Source organism: Tyto alba, unplaced genomic scaffold, assembly GCF_018691265.1.
Source record: "Tyto alba isolate M040663 unplaced genomic scaffold, T.alba_DEE_v4.0 Super-Scaffold_40, whole genome shotgun sequence".
Taxonomy (NCBI): Eukaryota; Metazoa; Chordata; class Aves; order Strigiformes; family Tytonidae; genus Tyto; species Tyto alba.
Genome location: NW_024881316.1, coordinates 45,181,860 through 45,207,776, shown reverse-complemented (window position 1 = coordinate 45,207,776; position 25,917 = coordinate 45,181,860). Strand labels below are relative to the sequence as shown.

The 25,917-nt window shown below is 41.5% G+C and overlaps 1 long non-coding RNA gene across 1 annotated transcript in view; it reads right to left on the bottom strand.

Moving 5' to 3' along the window:
* LOC116964694 overlaps positions 1-6,307 on the bottom strand; it is a 51,505-nt gene extending 45,198 nt beyond the window's left edge. Inside the window, exons 1-3 of the long non-coding RNA XR_004408893.2 lie at positions 6,182-6,307; positions 4,856-4,978; positions 2,956-3,091 (exon numbers count right to left, since the gene is read on the bottom strand). This is a non-coding gene — a long non-coding RNA (uncharacterized LOC116964694). The remainder of the gene's footprint in view (positions 1-2,955; positions 3,092-4,855; positions 4,979-6,181) is intronic.
* Between the last annotated feature and the right edge of the window lie 19,610 nt (positions 6,308-25,917).

The following is a 25,917-nucleotide window of genomic DNA, read 5'->3' as shown; positions in this document are numbered from 1 at the left end:
CTTCATTAAAGTGGGTTCCACTGTGTCTTAAAAATTGTTTTCCTTAGACTGCGTGTTTGTTATTTTATATGGTGTGACTGAAAAGCAGGCCAAAATTTTGGCCTTGGAAAATACATACTGCAGAGAGAAGCCTAGTGCAGGCAGCAGGATTAGCCTCCCTCAAAGACCAACACATATTCTTGTAAGAACTGCTGATTGCACTTTGAAGCTTTCTCCCCTAATTGCTGGGAGATTCTTAATTTGTCCTGAGCTTGGGAAAATGAATCGCAGATGTACGTGCTGCAATCAAAACCCTCTCTGCACAGGATTTTTGCACGTTGTCATTGAGATGGCCTTCATCCCCTTCCACAGCGCCCTCAAACCACCTGTTTTTTACAAAAACAGTGCCAGGATTTTATTTATTTATTTATTTATTTATTTTTATTTTGAAAGGAGAGCAGGGGCTGGGGGAAGGGAGCAGGCGGCTGTTATTTGTACAGAAGCAGGACTGGTTCTTAGAGGCGTAAGAGACACCCAGGTGTTTTCACAGTGAGCCCTGTGCAGAGCCCTTCTGGAGCCAAACTGGATTCCTGTTTGCCAAACTACACTTTCAAGAGGTGTCGGATATCGAGAACCTGTTTCAAATGCCAAGCCAAGCAATGGAGGGGAAAAAAAAAAACCAAGGGGACGGAGGAGGGGAGAAGGGGGACGTGGGGAAAAAGGAAAAGGGGAAAATGTTCCTCCTTGAAGAAAAAGGTAGTTGTTCCAACTTGGCTGTTTCTTTTTAATATAATTAGTTAAGCAGTGCATAAAAACAGGTAAGTCTGTTCTGCGTTGCTCATAGCCTTGGCAGGCCCCGTCTTTCCCCACGTTAGAGGAATTTCTGTGAACCACCGCTGCACAGGAGAAGGGAGGGGAATTGTATCACTGTGACCTAAGGCAACCCAGCTTGTAAGGTTAACCATAATTTTTTAAACTAACATGACCTCTGTTAACCCCTCCACTCCAATCTTAAAAAAATAAAGAAAGGAAGAGAGGGAAACAAGTTTACAAAACCACTAGAAGGAGAAAGGGGGGGTAAGAGGCCAAGAGTCCTGTTACTTCATTCTCCCCCTCCATCCCTCCATCCCTCACCTGCTCTTTTGTCCTCATGTGTCCTCACCAGTAACTGGTGTTTACTGGGTCTTGACACAGCATGTCTAGGGACTTTGCTTTTTCTAATGAGTCACGGAATCATAAAATTAAGCCATTCTGGGAAGCCAAAAACATTTGGTTCCATGTGTGCATTTTGGGCTTTGCAGGAATGTTCATGTCTGGATGTCTGAGTCACATGCTCTCATGGTAAACGTGATATATCCTCTTTTTAATGACACCATTGGCTTGCCTTATTTATTTTATTCCCCTCTACTCATCCCTCTCTCGTTATTCTGCTGAAGAATGCAGGCCACTTCCTCCAGCTGGGATGCCAGGTAAACCCACCTCAGGCACCCTTTGCCCTTCCCTCTTCTATAGCTGTCTTAACTTAAGTAACCAAAGCCAATGCCAGCACAGCCCCAGGCCAGCTGGAGGTGGCATAGGGCCATGGTATATGGTGTAGTCAGATTTTGTGTCAACATTTGGATGATGAGTTCATCTTAACCAGAATGTGCCAAGCTCAAAGGAATCTGAGTCTGCCTCAGAAAATACATATGCAATATGTAGCCCACACAAAGACACTGGCTCAAGGAGGGAACTTACTCATTTCTGGGTTTCAGAATTTTCCTTATAGCTTACTGCCACCTGTATTAATTTCTGGTCACTGAGAGATAGAAGTGATATGGGGAGAGAGTGTATATGCACAATATGTAGAGACCTGGCCTCATCTCCCACCAGTGCAGAAGCTGCAAATACTGCCCAACTGCTCTTGAATACTGCCCTCCTCCATACTTCAGTTCACATGATAGACACAAACCTTTGATTTTATATGGGACTGCAGTCAGGCCATTCTTAAAACATTTTTTTTTTTTGGAAGGCCAAATTCTCAAATGGTATGAGCTGGCAGAAGTTCAAGACTTCATTTGAAAAATAGGTCTAAACTACTATTCATCTAATATGTAGCCCAGCCCTCCATCCTAGAATGAGCTCATGTACAAATAATTGTTTATATACATATATATTTGCAGTACTGTTTGGGTGCAGTGAGCATGGAAAACACCAGATCTACCACAGACTGCTCACTAGCAGATGTGCTGAGCTCAGCTTTACCCAAACCCACTATTTGAGCAGTATTTATACAGCACAGTGTAAAACGGCTACTGTAGCTGTCTATTCTGGGCAGTTGTCCTTCCTAAACACTCCCTATAGTCCATGAAAAGACAGACACCCTACTTCCAAGGATGAGGCTGAGCATCCAGTTTCAGCATCTGCTCCAGATGGTGCTTCCTGGAAGTAACTCCAGATACACTAAGTAACAGGGACACCTGCATCCTTATGAAGGCACCTAAACAACTTAAGCATAATCCCCTTGTTTAGTGACTACAGCCAGTGATACAAGAGGGAAGCGTACATCTGAGAGCCTGCTTTTCAGCCAAGTGGGTTGTGCTAGAGGTAGCAATCATCTCAGAGAAAGGTATGGGTTTTAGGTGTGGTCGCAATATCTTGAGCTATAAGGACCCATGGGCTTCAAGAAAGGGAGGTGGATTGTACAGGCCTTGTAAATATCATCACTATGCTGCTTCTGTATGTGCCAAGATGGCACTATACTGGATGGCTGAATAATCTGGCAGCAACTATGGATAGGCATAGAGCAGCCAGCTGGGAGAGAGTTTTGGATTTTGTCAAGTCTTGAGCTGTGTCTTGGGAGTTGCCTGGCTGAGTGATAGTTGGCCTAAGTTCTGCTGGGACCATCTAATAATTTAGCAGTATAATCAGTCAAGCCACAGTGAAAGGGACCAGGCCTTGATGCAGAAGTAGCATATCAGATCACAGCCAAAATACCTCAGTAGGTCCCACTGGATCACCTTGTAATTCCAAGGATGTAGTTCCAAGGATGGAGGTCCAGCCTGTTCATCTGTACTTGCATGTCAGCAACTCTTTTCATTGACCATGTGCTTATGATTTAGTTGTCTGATTTCTGGAAGAAAAGAAAACAAAACATTGGAGACTCATTTCCTAAACTAAGCAAGGAGGAAGAGAAACTGCTGATGGAGAAGAGCAAACTTGTCTTATGCTGAGGAGCCCAGTTCCTCTAAAAAGGCATTACTGGCACATGTGTATTTGTGCAAGTCTTTCTATTCCCAACTTTCTTTTTCCTATACTAAAGCTGTTTGGAAAATTCTGTAATTCTGATTGCTCACAAATATTTAGTGTCTTCGAGTCTGAATGAACCTCTGCTGCTTTTACAAATTTGCTTTGGGTTGAAAAAAAATAAACAAATTAATAACTTTTTTTGTAGATCATTCCATTAGTTGACATCCAAGATTCACTTCCAATGTTGATTTAAATTGGTCTTCTGCAGTGGGGAGTTGACTACAGCATCTTAATTGATGGTGAGCCACAAGGCTTCTTTGAGGCATCTATGCTAAGGGAGAAAAGAGTACTTCAGACTATCTGTCATCAGAGAAAATCCAGAGCCTTGCTTCTGATGCAGTTAATAGGAATAATACATCAGCATCTATCTGAATATGGCTCCCCAGTCTCCTCAAAAATGAAAGTTCTGGTAATGGAGTTTCACCCAGGTTTGCCCAGATTTGAACTGATTTTCAATGTTTTTTATTTATTCCCAGACACTATTCATGTTCCTATCCTGTAGTTTGTGGTTTCCAGGAGAACTGGTGACTGAAGGAAAGAACGTGATGTGCACCAAAGTGTTGGGAGATCTGAGAGCAGAACTCAGTGTCGGATTCCCACTTCTGGGCCACGTCCTCTACCACACTGTCTTCTGCCTTCTAACTTTCTCCTAAAATTTCTACTTAAATCACAGTCTTGTTTCTTGACATCATATCTTGAGAACGTTTTCTCATCCAGAACAGAGCAGTGTGTGTAAGATTCTTTTGGTCTTAAAACAATTACTGTAATGAAAAAATATCTTCTTTTCCTCCCTGGCTTGGAACACCTTGAGAGTACACTGGAGTCATAAGGGAAATGAAGAAGAATATAGGTCACTTTTCCTCATCCTCCCTTTTACTACTTTTCTAGCTGATGAGTTGGAGGCCTGATGATTTAGGTTAAAGATTTAATGTCAGCAAGAATATGTTCAGATTCTCATGCTTACTCCTCAGGCTCCAACTGTACAAAGAGTACTGTAATTTGTTCCAAGCCTTGATTTGGACCAGTACTTCATGTGCAGATTTTGTAATTTCTTTTATTTGCTAAAAGGACATAGAATAAGATTTGGGTAACTTTAAAAGTACCCAAAATATTAACTAATTAAAACTTTAAGATATTTTCTGAAGCTGATGAAATGCTTTTAAATTCATAATAATACAATTTAAATTGGCCTCCTGTAATCCCTGCAAAACCAGGATACAAATACCAGTAACTGGGCATCTGAAATGATGGTCTACTTTGAGGCAGATTTTTCTTTGCTCCAGTTTCTTCCCTCTTCACAGGAGCATTGTAAAGACCTTAAAGAACTTTAATGTTAATGAAATATTTGGATACCAGTGTGATGGATATCACAGAAGGCACTACAAGAGTGTGAAGTATTCACTCTGACCCTGAAATAAATAAAACCTGCTGTTATACATCAGAGCAAACTAATCTTTAGCAGCAGCTGAAGCACACAGAATAATTCAGGGACAATTATATCCATTACAGAGCTTTGTTTTCCTCGATAACACCAAGCATAGAGTTTTCTACTGACCCAAACAAACTTCTTAACCCCAGTCATCCCCACCTTTTCTGGTTGTCACTCTTGTCTCAAAGCCTGGAGCTCCATCCCACTGTACTCCACACAACTTTTCTACAAGTCCTTCGATCCCTTCTTCCAGACTCTTCTTTATGTTGGCAGGATTCTCACCTTCAGATTAAGACAAATTACTGTGAGGCTGTGCTCTGTATGATACTAGGATGGTGAGTATTTAAAGCATAGTAATTACAATCTTTCAGCTCTTCCACATGTCACTGAATTAGACTCCATAAGGGAGGTGCAATTGATGAGACAATCACAGTCTTCCATTGTAGATCCGGGCTGGATTATGGTCAGTGTAGAAGCACTCTGGAAAAACCAAGTGCCTCAGTCCTAACAAGCTTCTACTGAATAGATGAGCAGCCCCCAAATGAGCTTTTCAGAGACATTTGCCAAACTTGGATGGATTTTCACCAGACCTGCTAAATCCAAACTCTGACTTCAGGGCATCTGCTCCTCCTGTGCCAAATCTTTGCTCCACAGACCATATCTACTGGAGATTCAACAAAATAGCTGTTTTGGTTGGGTTGTTTTTGTGTTTGGTTGTTTTTTGTTTTTTTTTTTTTCAAGTCAGCATAACAATGTCTTTTTCCTCTGACATTACTCTAAGAATAATTTCATCTAAAATTTTGCAAAAAAGCTCATCTTATGGAGAGAAACCAGTGATGCTCTATATACAATTGACAGTAGGGTATTGTGTTAGAGCATGTCAATCAAAAATATTAATTGGCTGATATTTCCACTTGAGTTTGGTTCAGTTCATACTTTGTACTGCTGGATCATGATTCTTAATTTTAAATCTGAAATTTATCCACAGACACAAGAAAAGTTGATGTCAGGTGTCACACTGAAACTTGGAAGATGTCCAGTGGGAAGCTGTGCAGCAGACTTTCTGGGTGACATCAAGTATATCAGTCATTCTAGGTCTATGTGTCCACCTGTATTAAGGGGAATATACTATTTTTCTCCTATTTCATATATGATTTTTCTTCCAACATCTTAACTTCTGAAGCAGAAACTGTCTCAGCGTGTTGCCCTGTGAATACAGAGAGTTTCCAATCCCGTCTGAGTTCCCAATATGCTGCTGTTAAAGAACTGGAAATAATAAAAATTCCCACTGAATTAAGTGGTGGCAGGAGGAAGCAGCCCCTATGAAAAACTAATAAAAATCAAGCTCTGATTCATCAGAACGGAACTCCAATTTATGAAAAATGCAAAGGAAGGACATTGATCCCCCTGTGCAGGAAAGGCAATTGGCAAACCCAAACAATTTCAGCTCACATTCAGCAGAAGCAAAGAAATAAATCTACATACCCGCTAATGTGATTCCTCTGAATGAACTTGAGCCCAACAGTAGCATATAGGCAGAAGCCTACATCCAAAAATAGAAACCTCTTGAAATCCACAGCTCATCTGGACAGGATTAGAGAAACGCTCCCTGAACATTTAGTGAGTGACATGTCAGAAAAGAATTGAACCAATTTACAGCAGTCCTGGAACGTCCCAAACACAGTAGCTCTGAAAACAATGGGATAAGAAGGAATTCATTGTCCACTGCGGCATAAAGAAACTATTTCAGGCAACAATATCAGTGACATTAATGACTGCAACACTATCTTTGGGTAGCTCTGAAGGCGCTTTTAAAAACTGTGGCTGGCCCACGGGTACAATGCTGAAATTGTACCCAACTGAAATTTTTTTCACTGATTTCACAGTTTCAGGAGAGATTAGTCAGATTTGCCTCTGACTTGATTTTTGCTCACCCTGAAGGAGAACAATGCATAACATGTTGACAGTGAGGCTTGCTGTGGGGAAATTAGGGTTTTCTTTCAATGGGGTAGCTGGAGGGGAAAAGAGAGAATTGTCAATACAGATGAGTAGTTTGAGTCAAAAAAAGTCTGAAAAAGTCACTCAAATATGATGAAGCAAAGATTTAAACACTAAGATGGACTGAAGTAACCAGCGTCTGTAAAGTATCATCGAATTTGTCCTCTTTCCAAGGCATAATGCAAGCTCACCACCCAGATCCTAGCTGACATGCATCAGGGAAAGTGCTTGGAGAAGCAGGACTGCACAACCTGGTAGAGGAATTCTGCTCTAATAGTGTTTTTCTTTCATAAATTATCTTCTGTTTAAGTAAAACATACATGAAATATGGACTTTCCTTATGATATAAGCATTATTTCAATGAAGTGTTGTTTGGCAGCTGAGTATCAACATGAAATAACGAAATTCAACCCCCTTGTCCTCCAACCTCTGTCTCCACGAGAAAGGCAAGCATCACAGCCTTTCTTTTGAAGGAAACAAAACACACAGGAAACACATTATCAGCACTCAAGTCATGTGGGAATGAATGCAGTATAAATGCTTAAAAAGGACAGATGAAACAATGTGGGATGTATTTGATACCAAGCAGTAAAGTAAAGTTCCATATCACATCAAGTGGCCAAGCTGGGGTCTTAAGCCTCTACCTCCACACTACTGGAAAGGTTGTAACCACTCCTTCCTGATCCCAATTAAAAGCTGTCCAGATTTATCTTGGTCCCTAGTATTTTTAGATTGCATGTCCTTACCAAGAAGTCTTTGAAACTGATGATAAACAGAGTCACTCCTGGCTTATGTCAAAACAGGGAAGATTCATCCGCAAAGAGATCCTCTTGCTCTTTAAGCTTGTTTTGCTTAGGCTCTGGAGAAGGATCCAAATACAGTAAGACCAAGGATGTAGCATGATAAAGAGAATATCCAGAGTTTTCATAATGGGGATTAGGAGAAACCAGAGACTTTTTAAGTGAATTAAATTAATTTAATTAGTAAAAGGGGTGAAGGCTGGCACATTTCAGATACCAAATAGAAAACTAAAGTGCAAGGCAGCACTTTGTGTGAGCCTCTACCTCAAAACTGGGGCTTGGATCCAGATACCTGTAATTGCAGTAACAACATTCCAGACTTGGACCTACCAGGCTGCAAAATGTCATAAGTAATGCCATGAGAGTTTTCTTCAGACAAAACCAATCCTTCCTAGGGAGAGAGGCTCACTCAGACATACTGAGTCATTGTCTGTGTTTCCCTACCTGACAATCTACACACTGAGTTTTTTTAGCCATTTCAGCCAAACTTTATAGTAAATCAGATGTCTTAGATGTATTGCATCTTTGTAATTTAAAAAAAAAAAAAAAAATAAAATAAAAAGGTGGTTAAATGCAGGAGGAAAGGCCTCTTAATTCTCCCAAAGAAGAAAAGACTGCATTGTGAGCCCAGCTTTTTTTAGATACCTAAGACTCCATGTAGAGGATGGTAGATATAGATGTGCCGATTGTTCAAAGGCTTCAGCCAGCGTTCCTGATTTAGAATACATCAGAAAACGTGCAACCCACACCACTGGTTTGTTGTTGTATGGGTTATCTGATGTCTAATACAGGATTAGTTTATATTCATCCTCAGTGCAAATGAGTTTAAAAGTCAATCAACATGAGATACAAAACCTTTGGAAACCAGGTTTAACTTGTGGAGTGACTAGTCTTAATGCAAATAATTGGACAAATAGATGATTATTGTTCCTAGAAGTTTTTCAGAATTCAAAAAAAAGACCACCAAGTAAATATCAGATAGGAATAACATCTTCAAAACAAGATGATTTTCAGGAATATGTATTTCAATTACTGAACTCAGTTATGGGGGTAAATGCTACAGCTGGTATTATACCTACCAACCCGAGTACCCTTAAAATATGCAGATATGACTATAAAGTCAACATAATTCCACTGAATCACTGTGAGACTTAAAATACATGTAAGTCTCTGATGAGCCAGATAAAACAGCCACAGCAAACACAAAAGATCATTACAAGCACATTACAGCTTTAAGTAACCGCTTTCTCCCTAGCATGAATAAGAGGTCACTAGATACCCATACAAAAGGTATAATGCATCATTTCTCTGTGCATGAAAGGCAGCAACCTCAGGGCTTAATTATGCATAACACTATTTGACAAACAGTTGAAATATTTTAAAGTATAGTGTTTCTATGCAAAAATTTCAAGAGAGAGGTTTTAATCTTCTTATTCTTTGTAGTCAGCTTAGAACTCAGAGTGGGAAAAATATAACCTTCAGTGAAAACTGCAGGTTTCATATAAATGACTAGTGCAATGAATTATTTGTTAGTTTTGCTCAATGCCCAAAGATCTTCCATGATTAGCGGATAATCCCTCAGATATACACCGTATGGGGAATGTATTCATCTTGTCAAAAAAACCTACTCTGGTATTGATTTTGAGGGGGAGATTTAGTTTCCCAATTACTAGTACATCTTTTAGTATCCCAGTCCCAATAGGTCTTCAGCTGAACAGGCCCTACAACGCTTAGCTCATAATATGTGCTTTTTGCCCCCAAAACAGCACTCTGGAGATTGCATCATCTTGGGACTTTCCATGTATCCTCTGCTCTAAGATTCACATGAGCAACTGTTTGTTTTAAGATGAATCATGTCATATTTTTATGGTTTCTGACACTTAAAAATATTTTGTTTCCGCCTGGCGGTGAAGTCAGCCACTTACTATTATTAAACATCATGCTGTGTTATTCCCCCTTTTGGGTGATGATCTCAGTGGAGCCCTTACTGAAACCAGCTTTACACTCTCAGATCTTACATAGATGCTACTGGTACGTCTCCCATTTGTAATAGCCCTGGTTACCAGCTGCAGTTGAAAGTCTATGCTAATATGTTGGATTTACTTGTCCTCTCTAGCTGATTCCAGCCTTGTGGTTTATGGGTTGCCTTTGTGGTTTGCTAAAGGTCAGGCCCTGGATGGCTCTAAATTTTCTTAAGTAGAATTCAAACACCACAGATGAGTATGTGTTCAAAGTAGTTGTCTTGGGTGGTATGGATTCAGATTTGGGTACTTGTACTCAGGATTGATGCCTCTCCTCTTCTTTGATGCAATGATCAGACATAGGTGTCCCTACCTCTCAGTACACTGTCCATCTACCATCTTTTCTTCAGATCCCAACTGTCTCTGAAATTTCAGGCTCATGCTAGACCCCAAGTTGCATGTCGAATTGCACACCCCCACCCCCACCACTTCCCCAAGCTGATGCCAAGATGCTGATCCCTGCCTTTGGCTTGACTCAATAACTGTAATTCTCACTCTCTTTTTGCTGGCTTGCAGGCAGAGGCTGCATCAGCCATAATTCAAAATTGCGAACAGATGACTCGATTACTTACTTGAACTGTACTCAATCATTACATCACCCCTGTACTGAAAATCACAGCACTGGCTCCCCATATGATTTTGCATCCACTTTAGGGTTTGGCTCCAGAGCTACTGGACTTACTCACTTGCTCCAGCTTACCTAAAAGAGCTGCTTGCGCCTCATAGACATCCTCAGACTCTGAGATCAGTCGGTGCCGATTTATTGATCATTCCAATGGTCTGACTAAAAACTGCTGGTGTTGAAGCCTTGGCTCCTCCAAATGAATTTTGTGGAAATCCCTACAACCTTCTTCCAAGGAGGGGGAGGGAAAGGAGGGAGAAATAAATCAGTTAAACTGTCCAAACACAAAGAGAAAACATTTTCTTTTAGCTGACAACAGCTTGGCCTCAGCAAAGAGAGCTCAGATTCTTTTTTTTTTTTTTTTTTTTTTTTCTCATGAAACCCTTTAGGTGTAATCTTTGCATTCAGAAATTTTCCGGACTCAAGAATACCTGTGGCTGCTAGACAGGCTGCAGATAAGAGCAGTGAGGAGACAAGTCAGTGTGCCCAGCCATGGGGGATAAGCACCCAGGATGCCTGGCATGGCTTCTGCCTCCCCATAGCAGCCAGCCCTGGGCTGCGATTCTCAGACCCTCTAGACACCTCTAGCACAGCTGAGACTCAGCACTGGGTAGCTTTTGCAGTGATCAAAACTCTGCTGGAGGTGCTGACCTTTCCCTACAGCAGAGCCAGTGCTGGCTGACTTAATTTGTCCCACTGTCCATCAGCGGCTGTTTCACTGCTGTTCACCCTGCGGTTGTCAGAGTGTTGGCCATGGTCCCTGCCTGCCCTTCTCACCCTTGTGATGATGTTTGGGAGAGAAGCCTGAGCTATGTTGAGCAACACACTTCCTCTCCTTTGGCGAAAAGCAGCTGAGGACAAGCTCAAGGTCATGAAAACCATGAGTCAGGGCACCAGCGAGGGCTTTCCAGCACCGTCATCGATGCACAGCCATCCCTGCTGCAATGAGGGAGCGCTGCTGCCCACTCGATACTGAGTGAAATTATCCCGTGAAACGCTGCGAGTTGGCAGCCTGGGTCTCATTTCAAAAGAAGAAATATCCACATAATGAAAGCCAGCATTTATGACTAATTGGCCCCTTGCTAAGCAGGCTCACCAGCTGGGTCAAGGTCTGCGTGTGCAAGCATGGAGAAAGAGACAATTTCTCTGTCCACGAGTCAGGTCAATTCAGGCCAGTGGGTTAGTGTCTCATATGGTCATGTCTTACTGTCAGAGTCACATGCCATAAATCCCACAGTTTAAGAACTGCTAAATAAAATAGAATGAAATGAACTAGAATAAAATGAACTAAACTAAACTAAACTAAACTAAACTACGATAAAATTATAAATATGGAACAGAGTGCTTTGATGAGCAGATCTGAAAACATTCCGCAACCTTTCTTTCCAGATTCTCACCCCAAAAGAAGTGTTTTTCAGCTTTGTAGTTGCAGTCAAGATTTTCTCTTCAGAAAATATTACAAAAACTACTTCCATAGACCATCAAATTCAGGAAAGGACATTGACATACCGAAGAAGAAAGACCTCACTGACTGTGTGTAACAATTCAGACCAGACTCAGAGATTTCCTCTTGCAGTTGTGTGATGCTATCTTTTTCCCTAATGTATTAGATGTAAAAGGAGGAATCAAGCATACCGCCCGAGGTGGAAACAGCTTCAAAGGGAGAAAAAAAAATTGCAGCCACTTCTCCCACACAAATGCCCACCTACCATCTTTCCTGATCCCCATGAGCAACATATGGCTGACAGCAACAAGACATATACCCATACATCAGAGATCTGAGGGGGGAGAGACCTCTGGCAGCAGTTCACAGGCAGGAGATGGTGGTGGCTTTCCAGCCATCATCTCACCCTCCCCTGGGGACAGGGCTCAGGTCAGTTTTTGGTGGGGCCAGCACCAGCAACTTCAGTAGCCCACCTTTTACCTTGATGCTTCCCAGGTGGGGTTTTGGGGCTTGCCAGCACCCTACACCAGCACGGTACGACTTTGACATAAGCTGTGTGTGTCTCTGGACCTGCAGGTTGTCCACCCCGTTATTAGCTCTTCCCACTTCTAAACACAGTCACACGTATTTTTGTATTCTTCCTTGATGCTTTAATAATCACAGTAGGGCTACAGTGGAGCCTCAAGAATAGCTTCATAAGCTCAATATTCCACACAATAAATGCCAAATGTTATTATCAAACACAACTCATAGACACATGCAGGAATGGCAGAGGTGCCTAACTTTAGGGAGGGCTACGGAACACACTCTAGACATGTTTAGCTACAAAGCTCCGAAAGTACTTCGCACAATCATGGCAAAAACTGTGATACTGTCTCAGCTTATCCAGGGAAAGAAAGGTTTTGAGTTAACTGCTCAGGGTTTGTTATGAATGTTCATGTGATCCTCAGCCCAGCCAGATGTAGCTCCGTTCATTCCTACTCTACAGATGGTCAGAGCAATCCACTCCCTGTCATGTGTAATGAAGGGCAAGAAGGAGAGAGGATTTTTGACATGTTTAAATATTATCCAAAACAAAGAAATAGCTCAAAATCCAGGGATACATTTAAATAAATTAAAGCTGCCAGAAAAATCCCATATTTGTTACAGTTCATTCCATTTCATCCTCAGAGCCATCCCTCTGCAAAACATGGCAGCTCCAGTAGTTTGGTGTCCAGATGTTCCCTGTCATATGCTCTGCACTGCATCATGTTTTTTTTTCCTGATGTAACTCCTTAAAAACAGTGAACTCAGATTCCAGGACAACCTGAGTACAGTTTTCCATAATGAGGGGCGATTGAAAAAACACGGTTGTTGACTTGGCCAGTGAAACACGGACTTTTTTGTTCTCTTCATCACTCTCTCTCCCTCTTTTTTAATCCTCCAGCTGGCTGGTAATCCAGCATCATCAACATCTTTTTGTATTTTATTCCTTAAGCCATTCATATTATACACATTCCTGTTTTTAAAATACAGATTTTAGGAGTGATTTGATGTGGCTTGGAATACATTAACTTGGGGGGAGGAAAAGAAAAGATTGCATCTTCCCTTCCCTTCCCTTCCCTTCCCTTCCCTTCCCTTCCCTTCCCTTCCCTTCCCTTCCCTTCCCTTCCCTTCCCTTCCCTTCCCTTCCCTTCCCTTCCCTTCCCTTCCCTTCCCTTCCCTTCCCTTCCCTTCCCTTCCCTTCCCTTCCCTTCCCTTCCCTTCCCTTCCCTTCCCTTCCCTTCCCTTCCCTTCCCTTCCCTTCCCTTCCCTTCCCTTCCCTTCCCTTCCCTTCCCTTCCCTTCCCTTCCCTTCCCTTCCCTTCCCTTCCCTTCCCTTCCCTTCCCTTCCCTTCCCTTCCCTTCCCTTCCCTTCCCTTCCCTTCCCTTCCCTTCCCTTCCCTTCCCTTCCCTTCCCTTCCCTTCCCTTCCCTTTTCTTCATTTCTAGCATATGAAATTATTTGCTGGTCATTTAGGAACCACAACGTCAAAATGTGGTTGCCCCATAGGGAGGAAAAAAGACAGTTCGTCCTTGAAGTTTTCAAGTCAGTTGTTAAGAAGTAGCTTTGGCAAAGGCCAAAGCCAAATTGATCTTTGAGCTGCAATGTTTAAAGGCTATGTTAGCAGTTCTGCTCACTGTTATTGAGAACACCTCTTCCCACAGTCCTTAAATCTGCCAAATAATAACCAGAAGATGATGCTGTACAGTGCCTTTGTTCCAACCATGTGAAATCCCAGTCTCCAAGTTACAACTGCCAATTACTCCTGTCTCTAGGCTCAGTCATTCTTGGACCTCTAGTGAGATCAGCAAAAAAAATGCCAATTTGGAACCCTTCTCAGGAACACTGAAAAACATAATTCATCTAAGCTATAAGGTGATAACTTGGTGTCCAATCCACAAAGGGATTTAAATGGCTAAACTCTCAGTGAACTCGGCTGGAGTTTAGGCACCTAAAGGGAAAATCTGTAATGTAAATAGAGTTGCAAACCCCTGTGCTCTTACCTAAGTTCTGCACACTTTTCTTTCAAAGTGTCATACTACATCCCTCTACCATCTCTCTCCTTGTGCTAATTGTGTCTTATATGTGAACATGACAAATTAACATTTGTGCTTGCTTTTTTTTTTTTTTTTGGTGCAGGGACACTTTACAAACTGGACTTTATTTAACTTGAGAGAAAAAAACAGTTCTGCTTAGAAGCAAGAAATATTAGTTCTGTTCAAGTTATAATGTATGAAGACCTCTGACAAAGTTACCCCTCAAATGTGGGCCCATTTTCAGGACCAGTGGTGAAAACCACATTCCAAGTTGATGGTTTCTATGTAAAAGTTTTTAGCAGCTTATTTTACTACCACTATATTAAGCTCTATTCTCTTACCACCACATACAAAGTAAGTATAAATTACTCCTCTCCCACAGCAGAGGAAATTGCTCTGATCTTGGAAGTAATGAGTGATGGAATCTTCTGCTGGTTTCTTAATATGAAAATACTTTTTTATTTTCCAGGCTAATTCTATATATGCAGCCAAAAGGCATTGAATTCCAGATTTTGTCCTCTAGAAATATTTGAATCTGACAAATATTTTTAATTGAGATGATTTTATTTGTTATCCCATGAGAGAATCATATTTTTATCCAAAGTTTTATTGAAAATACAATCTATAGAACAAAAAAGAAATGTCATATGACTTTTCCTGTTGTTTAGACTCTTTTATTGGATTCCCTCTGTTCTCAACTTGTCATGACACTGGATTTAAAGAGCAGTGAAGTAAAAATTCAATCTCACCTCATTTTGATACCATGCTGCCTACAAATCAAGTGTACAGGTTTATGAGGAAGGGGGTTAAATCTGACTGCTTTGTCTCTGTGACATGAATTTCATACCAACATCAACTCAGAAGTCCTGGCAGACCATCACATTAATAAAATACTTAAGCACATGCTTCAGTTCATACCTCAAGATCTCTAGATCATCCTGGTCTTCAACAGGAATTTAGCACATGTTTCAGTTCTTTAGCAAATAATATAGCTTTGGCAAAATGTTCCTTTTTCTGCTGTCTGTGCAGCAATCTAAATCAGAGTACGAAATATGGCACTGTCCTGAAAGAGCTGGAACTTTCCAGATTCAGTCCTGAATCAATGTTTTATGTAAAGATCAGATCTACAACATTTTTTTCTTTAAAATGACAGGGATATTGCATGAAATACAACTTGCATTCAAGCTGTATTAAAGCTGCAAAAAAGAATATGAAACCGTCCTAAAGTCTTATTTTTCATTCACACACAAGACAGGATTTTCAGCAACCAGTTTGCACTAAAGTGTATAATTTAATATACAGTATGTGTAATGATTTCAAGCTAACCTGAAGTACTAGAGTCTGTCGTTCACTAGCTTTGAATCCTTCAATCTAGTGGGGAAAGTCCATTGATTTACTTCCAGACAGGATCTGTGGTTGTCTCACGCCTGTCTTTGACTGTTCACAAGATGACTGTCTAACACCATAAGATTTTAATCTTTGAACTATCAGAAATGTGGAGCTGTCGATTTTTTTTTCAGCCTAAAATTGCTTTTAAGATTTTTATTTTTCAGTCCACCCAAAGATTACTTTGAAGATCACATAAAAGGGAGACAGAAAGGGCCATCTTTGATCAGGATAATACAATGAAGCTATTAAGGACTATGGACTGGGTGAATGACTCACATGCCCTGTAGTAGTGGTAACTAATAAAAACAATTAATAACAATAAAGTCAGAGAGTCAGAGAGCCAACCAGTGGCTCAGTGACCTCACATACGAGCAATCATCTACTGGACTGATATTTTGGGCTTATTGAAATATAAAGGCCGAAAGAAGATTATCACTAGATTCATATAATTGTTTTATGAACCCCCTGGTGAATGCAAACAGGGACTAAATAAGAGCCTTTCTTACATAAGTTGACAATTAAAGCCTTGGCAGGACAAACAGTAGTTTCTAGTCTTTCAGCAATGAAGTTTAATGCTCAAAGCAGATCTCTTTTTTTCACTATTTTGTCATGTTTTCTCCAGCTGGTAAACATGAGTCAGGAACAGAGTCTGGGGGAGGGGAGAACTGGCTGCTAAGAGAGAAGTTCACTCTAAAATGGGACCTCTCCAGGCACATAGATGTCAAGAAAAGCTCAGTTCATGTTAGTTGATGTTACCTCTGACTTTGAAGTGCAGCTCATCCTGGAATGAGATGCAAACAGTCAACATCAGGCCAGCTCTGACAGCTATCAAGTAACACCCACAATGGTGACTTTTTCCACCTGATTATCTCAGATGTTTGCAGCTACTGGAGCCTGGACTCCATTGTGGATCACACACCTCCATAAAAACTGCCCCATCCCACCCCACATCCCTACACCAACAAATAGGAGCCCAGAATTGCAGTGGTAACTGCATATGCTTTCTTCTTCACCTTCCTCCAAGTGAAGCACCTAAACCACTGAGCTTTTCTAATATGAAACCTCAAGGAACCTGGTCTTACCTCATGGCTGACCCTGCTTTGAGGAGACCTCTCAAGGTCTCTTCCAACTGTAATTATTCTATGCTTCTATGATATTAAGCTAATTTGGCCTGGATAGCCCTTTTCTTTTGCTGTGTTGGACTAGAGAATGTGAAATGCACCCTGAACTCCTGACTTACTCTTTTTCTTCCTGTAATTGTTATACACCTTTCTTACAACATAACTGTAGAAAAGAAAACATAAGCAGCATCTGAAACAGAAGTTGATGTCTTTGTGATACAGCCATACCACTTGAGGGGCCATCTGTTTGCCAGACAACTTATATCTTCCTGGGTTCCCAAGAAACAGAGTCAGACCCTTCTGAAGGTTTCAGAGGAGTTTGGCTTAGGGATGGTCCCTCAGCATTTGGAGGAGTTTTCTGTATTTATTACCTGTAGAAGCATTATTGAAAGACCTTTTGGCTGACTTGGGAGACTAAAGCTGGATAAGGTAAACACTCTACCTGATTAAGTATGCTGAGATCCCTTCCCAAACATTATCTGCAGGAAGGAAGAAGTGCTCAAAGGCAGGAGTGGGAGAAGGAAAAAATAAAATGTCTGAATAGGATGGCTGATGGAGGGAGGCTGTGGAAAGCTATGACAAGAAAAGATATGGGAGATACATAGATAAGAACCAGAGCTATAAGAGAGAAGATGGTGAGGTTGCTTATTTTCTTGAAACAAGGGGAAAGTTTAGAAAGATGTCAGACTTTTATTATTAGCTGCTCTAGACTCATGGATGGTGGATAACACTTTCTGGAGGAAATTTCAAGAGCAGAACCATTGAGACAGCTTGCACTTGCTAGGATCTCCCAGATGAAGAAGAGATCTTCTCCTGATCTGGTAAAGCTCATGTTTGCACCACTGTGATAGCATGAGCATCGATGCAGAGAATGGCCAAGAGGACACCTCACCTACTGGGTCAACATCTCAAGACAATGTCCACTGGACAATGTCCATTGTCCATAGGAAGCATGAGAGGTAGTGGGAAAAACTACATTTTACTAGGATAAGGAGAGGGAGCAAAACCCAGACACACTGGGAGGAAAGGACCGTAACAGGGCAAGTTTGACCTTTCAAAAGGGAGAGAAGGTTGTCTAGGAGAGGAGCAAGTCCTGCTCCTCATGCAGGTGCCAGGTTTATAAAAATATTCAGTCAAATAAGAAGAGAGATTTAAATTCTTGTCACTCAGACAGATCTGCCTCCAAAGGGCCAGGTGGTTTTTGTGTCTATTAGTTGGGTGGAATGGCTCTGCTCTTTTGTTGGGTTGAAAATGAGACGGATTAAGGGGCTTTTACCCCAGCATGCCTGTGGCACTCTTTGTCCTTCTCAGCAGGGGGTGCAACCAGCTTGCAGGGAATTGGCAAGGAAAGAGCATCTTTCTTGTCATTAGTTTTTTAAGCAGAACTGAAACTGATACATATTCCCCAAGCGTGAGGCAACCTGGGGCAGAGTTACAGGAGGAAGGTGAACAGAGACCTGCAAGGGAATTCTCTTGTTGCTCATTATTTACAGGAGCTGAAGATACTGGGTTTTTCTCTTTCACTGAATGCTGAGTTATCAAAGTAGACTGAAAAAACATTGCAAGGACTTAGCCTGAAGCAAGTGTTGGGGCAGAGGTAAGGGAAAGAAGCACGCTACAGAACTAACAAGGAGTTTATGCACCCACCATTTCATCATGTAACACTGAAGTATTAACCATGTACCAAAAACGCCGGTCACTTACAGCCTTTCCCCAGCTATGATCACTCCAAGAAGTATTCAGTTAGGCTGAGTTGAACAAAAGCCTTCATTCATTACAACCCGGTAGGATGCAAACAATTTCACAACTTGATAATCCCTTTCAGCCCTTATTAAATCAGCAACACACTGCAGGTGGGAAGTCAGCCTGGAAAGGAGAGACGGCCCTTTGCTCACTTTGCAATAAAGCATGGTTTTAGTCACCGAAAAAGATTTCAAGGGCTTTCCCTGCCTGCCTCTCATCCCAGGAGGCAGATTTCCAGTGTCCCGCAGCAGATTACAAGAGCATCGTGTTTGCATTATGTGGTGGTGATGATGTGTTTGTTCTTGGCACTGAGGGGTTCTGACTCTGCAGAGCTCTAGCAATGACAGTGGAAATCTTTCAAGCCTTGAGCTGGATTTGCAGCTTCCCTCTCCCCGTTGCAATGCAGGCTCACAGTGCAGAATACAAGACTCTTTTGTGGGGAAAAAAAAAAAAAAAAAAAAAAGAAAGAAAAAAAAATAAAGAAAGAAACCCGCTGAGATTTGTTTTCAATCAAAAAAGAATGGATTTACAGCCCTCAGGACGTGGCCTTGCTTTACAAACACAGGCCCCAAGCAGTGGTCGGATGCTCGTATCAGAAGTTAGGCATGTATAGGCTGACTTTATGTCCACATTTGTGGATTTGATGATCCATTAATGAGCCCAACATATGGGAAGGTAGGAAGAAAACAGCCCATGGCCAGTTTTAGTGACAGTGCAACTTTTCCCCAGTGCAGTGCAGCTCCTGGAGCCACCTACTCACTATTGCCAGCCCCATCAGAAGTATCCAGATGTTTGATCAAAATATGGCAATTATTTTTAGTTGAAGATATAATCATTTTAACATAAGCTTATTTTTTAATTTTCCCCACAAAGATTTTTTAAGTTGATTTTGCATATTGCCCTTTAGTCTTTTCTTCCTTCCCAATTAAAAACTCTAAGAAAAATAAGCAGGTTCCTTTAAAAACTAAAGTTTTAAAGGGAAATATTTAATTTGAAAAAAATCTCAAAATAGTTTTTGATCTAAAGCCGGCATTTTTAGTGAGAATGTTTCCATGGTTGGTTTTACTTTTTTTCTGTATAATAAACAAAATTTCAGATTGAATTAAAAATTTCCATTCTGGTTGAAAAGTCAGTCCTTTTCTGTTGGAAAAATACTTCGATGCATTAAAAGAAAAAGCCTTTTGAAAAACACCTGACTTCTATTTAGATGAAAACTACCCAGCTGAAAATCTCAAACTCCCAAAGCATAAGTTACTAAACCTATATGCAGTTTACATTCACACTGGCAGGCAGCAATATCTTTTTCTTCCAAAATGCCTTCAGCTTTCTGTCTGTTTGCAGACTTTCCTGCATATGGATTTAAGTTTCAGGGTTCCTAATTTATATATATACATATATACATACATGTGCCTATGTATATATAAAAGTCACTGTGGCTTCATACCCTCAGACTGTACGTAACTGTCTCCTCTCTTGTTCCTGGCCTTGATGCTCAAGCCTTATTTGTATGGGGACATTGAGAAAAGTAGCTGGAACGAATTTGCCATAAAGCGTCTTGGGGCCTACAAACAACTACATATGTTTAAACTTGAATTATTTGTCATCTTAGGTCCAAAGAGGTAGCTCTGTCTGGAACAGAAGCAACTCTGTTTCTGAGTTGAAAAGGCACATTTGCACACCTTGTCGTTAATGTAGCATGTTTAGTAAAGTTTATGTTTCATGAGGTAAATCAGGAAACAATGACATTTCAAAGTCTACAGAGATTTGAAGAAGTGCTCATGTGCCCCAAAGACCTTTTTCTCCCTCCCCACAACTTTATCAGCTGAAATCAGCTAAGAGAGGATATTACCCTTTCCTGCAAACTTTACAGTCACTGAGATTTTTAAAGGCATTATGAAAGGATTTGGCTTTAAAGCTTTAGCTTTCTCTTACTGTTGTATCCTCTTTTCTCCCAACCTTCAGATGTCATAAAAGAGAAGATAAAGCAAAAACACTACTCTCTTTTAACAGCGACAATGCAAGGTGAAACAACCCTTGTGGGATTCCCACATCAGGGACCTTTTCTTTTTCACATCAACACAGGCAGGACACAGGTGTCTGTATTCCTAATTTGCCTTTGGCCTTTTCAAACAGAGCATTTTTTAAATTATCCTTTCCTTTGTGACCATGACGCAGATGTAGACAAGGTCAATGAGGCAGATGGAGAAGGAATCAAGTTGGAGGCTGATGTAGGTTTTGGCAAGAGTAGCTTGCTTTATGCCTGATGACAGAGAAAAAACTAATATTGATAATACCAACACCAGATGGGAAATTAAAACTGTGCAATAACTACAAGTCTACCAGCAAATAGAGCAATCATGAGCAACTGTAGTTACAAGGCTGAGTGTCTTGCTCCAGTGTGAAGACTTCTCTGTGAGTTTCTGCCTCTGAAAACTAAGGGCAGTGCTCCTGCAGCCACCACCACAGCCCTGCTCAGTGACACCTCCAACACAAACTGAAATGAGGTACAGCTTCACTGAAGCTCCAGTACCTGCTGGGAGGCTCTTGCTTTCATGGATCAAACCTTTCACATTTTTTCTTCATCCTAGAGGAAATAACTATCGGGGGTTGTTGTGCCATTGACTTTTAATTTCTTTCCCTCCGTCTCTGATCTTCATGATAAGCAAAAGGGAATGAACTTCCAATACTGAAAAACTGCTGACTTGGTGCTGAGTCGTGGAGAAATTATTCTGCTCTGAGTTTTTAGGGAAGAGCCTTTTCATGCACTTTGCTCTCACACAAAAGCAGAGTGCATAAAATGAAGACTTATTCTCCCCTCCTGATCTGAGCTGCAATGGTCAAACTGCTTCTCAGGTCCCATGGATGGCTCTCAAGCTTCAACCAAGGCTCTTCAGCTGACACGGGAACTGCTACATAATCCTGATAACTGGCTGGAGGGAAAGAAAACAACGCAGGTCCTCCTCCAATACTCAGTGGTGGGATCAAATCCATCAGTGAGACCCTTCTCAAGCCATTCATTACTCTCAGATGTCCAAGTCATAGAATCATACAATCATTGAATAGTTTGGGTTGGAAGGGACCTTTAAAGGTCATTTAGTCCATCCCCCCTTGCAATGAGCAGGGACATCTTCAACTAGATCAGGTTGTTCAGAATCCTGTCCAGCCTGACCTTGAATGTTTCCATGGTCGTAATTCTCCATTGTGTCATTTTGGCATTTGGACCACTTGGGTCGTCATGGTTTGAGACAATCCCCCATCAACAAGTGTTAGTCTTATTCCAGCTGCTACAGGGGAAGACTGTATGAGTAGTTCAGACCAGATGCCTACGTTTTATTTGGTTATAACTGGGTAAGTTCTAGACATGGTGGTGATTCACCTGGCATAGAAACAGAAAAATGCTGACTTCTTACAGATGCTGCATGTGACTTTTTTAGGCTGCCTAGGACCTGATTACAAAATTAATGAATTTAGTTGTGGTTATCAGTTTGTTAGGTTTTTTAAATTGTCTCTTTCTTGGCAATTGCACCTCCTCTGTTCTCAGCCAGCACCCTGTTTGTGCATATGTTGCCTCAGAAAGGTTGGAGCTGTCTGGATGGATGCTGAAACAAAGCTTTAGTTCTTTCTGTCTGTTCTCAGCTGGAAACGAAGCTACATTAATATTGACAAGGTTTTGTAAAAAACACAGTGCTTAGGGATTTGGGGTAAGGATTCCCTCAGCTGTTTTCTGCTTCTGCTGCCATTCTGAGGCTTTCCTCAGGGAGCTTAGGACATTTTGCCCAGTGAGACTTGAACTTCTTTTGCTGCTGTTGGGAGCCTCTCAGATGCCATTGCCCCTAGGCTCTTTGCTTAGAGCATTGAGTCAAGTTACTAGGAAAATGAAAGACAGGGCCTGTAATTTTTCTGAATTTTAGATGAAGCTGGTTCTGTATCTGGTTTTGTATCTGTATAAAAATTTTGATCTGTTCCCCAGAAATAAATATTTATTTTTGTCAGTCTGGAGGTGTACCTCTATAAATACATGCTGCACAAAAGAAGAAACAATGAAATTCAGTCATTGTTCTAATAACTTGGGGGAAATTTTCTCCCATGCTTAACCAGTTTAGGAAGCCTTTCTACAAAAAATATGGTAGGATTATGTTCAGTGTTCACAACATTGCTGCATGGATCCTGAGCTGGGCAGACAGAAAGACTTCTTGAAATATATTGAGCCAGGCAGATATATACCAGCTGAGGACCTGCCCTGCTTTATTCTCTTCCCCCATACGGATTTCATTGATATGAGCTAAAATACAGTAACTGGATAAGGCATTTACCGTGAGAAGCAGAATGGAAAAATTCAAATTTGTGCCAACCAAGGGAGGAAAATCACCTGCCAATAAAACTGACACACAATGGGAATAATTGCAAGTTTGGGGAGAAAAATACCTTCTCACTCTGTTCTCCACAGCATCGTATCTTCTCTTAGAACAGAATGAGTGAATTTATTGAGGTCATTCATCCCCTGGTAATTTGGCTACTGTAGTATATTTCACAAGTGAGAGGGAAACAGCCTGAGGAGACAGCATGTGAGAATCCAGAGCACTGGGGGAGGAGATTTATCTAAATTTACAGCTGCCACTAAGGATGTGGCTTTATAATTCACAGTCACTCTCTCTCCCTTTAGCATCAAGAAATCTGTCCTGTTAATGGTCTATGCTAAACATCCCAGTGCAAAGTCAAATCTTGTGGATGCTGGTAAAAAATCCTCTGAGACTTATAGACTCAGTCTGGATTAAAACCATGACCTTGTCTATATTCAAAAGCTGTTCTGGGTGAACTTGAGCTTTCACAGGCTGTGATGCTTTCCTAGAAATACCTAGAGTATGAATGGGTATGGAGTAATCTAATCTGGACATGGAGTAGCTCACATTTGGATGAGTTGCTCCATGTAGAGAAGCAGGTATAGTAGCAATTTGGATGGTCTGTTTTGCTTCTGAATGCCCCTCAGGGATGCCCCACACTGCACGGCGCACACCAAGGTCTGTCTCTTTTGGCTGTCTTTGCTTTCTGCTCCTCTGTAGGTCTGGAGATGGGATTTGTCTTCTCCACTTAAAAGCTGGAATAAATGAATCACTGTCTTCCTATTTCTAGCTCTCGATGCAAGCTGACCTGCCAGTCAACTTCCATGCATGACTGAGGACCTTCTGCTGAAACTCCGTTTTCTTTTAATTCCTGGGAGGAAAACCTATTTTAGTGCCACGCCAGACATCAAGATGTTGAGATATTCCTGAGATTGAGGTGCCACCACTCCCAAGACCCAGGCCAAGGCTAAGACAAATGAAGTGAGCTGGGCTAGCTATAAAAATGTCATAGAAAATAACAAAGCTGATGTCAGAGATATCAATTTTTGCAACATTTAATGTAGGTTGCAAGAGTTCCACAGTGTCAAAATGCAACTTTTTCTTTGCTCCAGGTTGAGAATATTCTTTTTGAAGTTGTTGTCATTAACAGAAAAAAGAATTAAGAAGATGGAACTTTAAGCTCTACAGAGCATGCAGTCTTCGGGCCTTAGAAAACACTCTAGAGTAGAAAATGAAAATGGAAGGCAATCAAGTGCACATAGGTTGGATTTTGCAAATTAAACCACTCAAAGCTTTCTTGTTAAAATTATTAACAAAAAAATCACATTAATAACACCTTCCCATTAAATCCACCTTTTTTTCAGTTGAAAATGTCTACTGCTGTTATCAATTATACAGGAAGTCAGACAAAATAGCATGGTGGTACTTTTTGGTTTTAAAATATCTATTTTTTAAAGCTTTGATTTCCAGCCTGCACATCCCTCCTGCATGGCAGCCACTGTTTGATAAGATTATAACTATTAATTAAGTCATGCTAATGAGGACAGCAAGAAAGGGTTTTCCCATCCCTCCCACTATATTTCAAGTGCTGCCAATGTCAGCTCTCTCTTGTATCTGCCTCCAGCTTTGCTGTCTGCTGTGTTTCTTTGGTAGGGGGAGGAGGATTTAAAGCAGCAAGTCATAAATTGCCAGACATCCTCATTTTAACAGGATGATCCCCCGTTAGAAGAGGATTTCCCCTCATCTTGTGAGTGGGAGTAATTGTTCTGAGACTCCTGGTTTCTCTTTGAAGCACGTGGGAGAGGAGCATCCTCTTTTGAAGCCCAGCTGTGTTACAGGGCCAGTGGCAGAGGAGGGAGATGCTCAGTGGTGATGCTGTCCTGTGATGGGGAAGCTGCGTGGGAGAGCACTGGCTCTCCGGTCTGTTGCTCCTCTCCTTGGACATCACCACTCCAAACAAAAAAAGAAAAGAGATAGTCTGCAGTCCTTCTGGAAAGGAGATTTAATAGGATGAAGAAAATGAGAATGCAGGGTAAACATGTAATTGTAAAACACGTGCCTCACTTTCCTAAAAATTTCTAGGGCTAAATTTCTAGGGCAAATTTCTAGGGCAACAGCATGGTCTAATGAATCACACCAAAAAAACACAGGGTCTGGCTTCATCCTATTCCTTTATCTTCTCCATGGTAGTAGGTTAACCATCGCATTTTTTCTGCATTTCTGCCCTGTATTGCTACCCAGAGCCCATCTGTTCAGTTTGGGTTTGAGGCTCCTCTGACCAGCTCTCATCTCCCATTACAAATGTGTGATGTAACTGCCAGCTCCATCAGGGCCTCTCGGTGTTGTCACAGTACCAATACATATGTACAAATTCCCTTTTTTCTTTAGTTAGTCTGGTGGTCTGATGTTTAATTCATTAATAAAAGAAACTTGGATTGCAGCAATGGCAGGGCAGCGAGCCCCATCCCTGTGGCAGGAAGCAACACGCACTTTTTCTTTCAAAAACAAACAAGCAAAACTGCAGAAAGTTCTCCTCGGCAGAGTCCCCAGGCAGCGGTGGAACATTTGAACAAGGTCTGTGGGGACTGCTGTCTCCAGGCCTGATGAGTGGAAATGCTCTGAGGACTTTCTGCTCTGTTTTCCCCTGTTCTGGCCAACTTCCTATGTATAAGATAAAAATAAGCCCTCAGTCCTCCTCCTTCTGTCCACTTCATTAGAGACATCCCTCTGTGCAATAACAAAACAGGCCCAGAGGAAGCGACACAGACCGAAATACAAAAACGATAATTTTCCTAACTCAAATAAGCAGGCAGAGGAACTAATCTAAGGAAACAAGTGAGTGAAGGCAAGCCACAGATGAGCAAATGATGGAGCAAACAGCTATGCTTAGGCAATGCAAGCCTGCCTCCAGCACATCTCGGAGTCTGGGAAAGTCTGAACAGTCATCCTGTGTGGATATCTCTGAAAGGGGCTGACCGCACACACCCCCCCCCTCCCCGACCCCACACCCCATAAGCACCCAGACCAGGAGCAATTTTCACTCCAATTCTGGGCAACATGCTAATGGGAAGAGTGTCTTTTTTCTCAGTGGGGACCTGGACTGACTCTTAACCAGCCCTAACTGTGTCTTTCACAGTGTTTCAGAAACACTGAGCAAAGCTACAAAACAGAGAAGCACAGGTTAAC